Raw genomic sequence first — 1,988 nt, forward strand, 5'->3', positions numbered from 1 at the left:
AGTATGGAATGCTTGGCTCCTCCCTCGGGGAGGAGCATCTCACAATGGGATGGTGAGTCATGAGATAAGGCTTTGATGAGCTATTAACAGAAAACAGTCTAGGAGGAAGTTATCTCTGAGTCATGCAGCAAGGCAGTGGTGGGCTCATTAACAGGGGACAATACAGGGGGAAGTTATTTATGAGTCATGGGGCAGGGCATTGATGGGCCCATTAACAGAAGGTAGCCCGGGGTGGGGGGGAAGGCAGGGAGCACTGCTTCACCTGGTTTCAACAGTACATGAGGATGGTGATAGAATATACTGCAACCCAGGACATAATCCACCCCTTATTCTATTACTATCTACATAATTCTAAATCAGTACCTTCCTTAAACTCCACACACACACACACACATATATATATATATATACAATGGAACTTTACACACAGTTCTCACTTAAAATGAGGTCTCTTTGTGGCACACATCGGGTTTCCTCATCTTTCTGCATTACTTACTAAGTGCAACTAGGTCCTTGAGCAAAGACAATCCCACGGATAGGTTTGCTCTTGTCTGAGGTGGGATTAATTTAAACAGTCTTTCTTAACATACTTCTCATGTGTACTACAGGGACTTTATCTCCATCTACCGTGTGCAAGGGTTCAGACTGGGCAGGACCAGCTCGATTGATGGATCTTCTGGTGTTAACTATCTAGGTGGCTTTTGCTAAGTTCACTTCTTAATTTTTGAAGGTTTCTCTACTAAGTGTTTTTAGGGTAGTTTTGAGTAGTCTATTGCACCGTTCAACTTTCCTAGCAGCTGGTGCATGATAAGGGATATGATAGATTCATTCAATTCTATGTTGTCTGGCCTAAGTACTTACGAGGCTGTTTTTGAAATGCGTCTCATTGTCTGACTCGATTCTCTCAGGGGTGCCATGTCTCTAAAGGACTTGCTTTTCTAGGCCCAAGATGGTGTTCCGGGCAGTAGCATGAGGCACAGGGTATGTCTCCAGCTATCTAGTGGTTGCTTCTACCATGGTTAACACGTAGCGCTTGCCTTGGCGGGTTTGGGGAAGGGTGATGTAGTTAATTTGCCAGGCTTCTCCATACTTGTACTTGGACTATCTTCTACTGTACTACAGAGGCTTCACCTGCTTGGCTTGTTTGATTGCAGCGCAGGTTTTGCAGTTGTGGATAACTTGTGAGATGCTGTCTATAGTAAGGTCTACTCCTCGTTCACGAGCTCATCGGTACGTTGCATCTCGTCTTTGATGACTAGAGGCATCATGGGCCTAACGAGCTAAAAATAATTCTCTCTTGTGTTGCTAGTCCAGATCTACCTGTGATATTTTCACCTTGGCAGCTCGATCCACCTGCTCATTGTTACGGTGCTCTTCATTAGCCCGACTTTTGGGTATATGAGTATCTACGTGTCGAACTTTCACGATCAGCTTCTCTACCCGAGTGGCGATGTCCTGCCAAATCTCAGCGGCTTAGATGGGTTTCCCTCTGCGCTGCCAGTTGGCTTTTCTCCAGCGATCTAGCCATCCCCACAGAGCATTAGCTACCATCCAGGAGTCAGTGTAGAGATAGAGCCTCGGCCACTTTTCTTTTTCAGTAATATCTAAAGCTAGCTGGACAGCTTTAAGTTCTGCGACTTGACTCGATCCACCCTCTCCCTCGGTAGCTTGTGCAACTCGTCGTGTGGGGCTCTATATAGCAGCTTTCTATTTCCGGTTAGTGCTTACAATTCGGCAGGAACTATCGGTGAAGAGGGCATATCGTCTTTCACTCTCCGGTAGCTCATTATATGGTGGGGCTTCTTCAGCACGTGTCACTTGCTCTTCTTCTTCAGAAGATAATCTAAAAGTCTCACCTTCAGGCCAGTTTGTTATAATTTCTAGAATCTCAGGGCGGTTCAGGTTTCTAATACGGGCACGCTGTGTAATGAGGGCAATCCATTTGCTCCAAGTAGCATCGGTGGCATGATGCGTGGAAGGAATCTTTC

The sequence above is a fragment of the Parus major genome, chromosome 1 (genome assembly GCF_001522545.3).
Source record: "Parus major isolate Abel chromosome 1, Parus_major1.1, whole genome shotgun sequence".
In the NCBI taxonomy this organism is placed as follows: Eukaryota; Metazoa; Chordata; class Aves; order Passeriformes; family Paridae; genus Parus; species Parus major.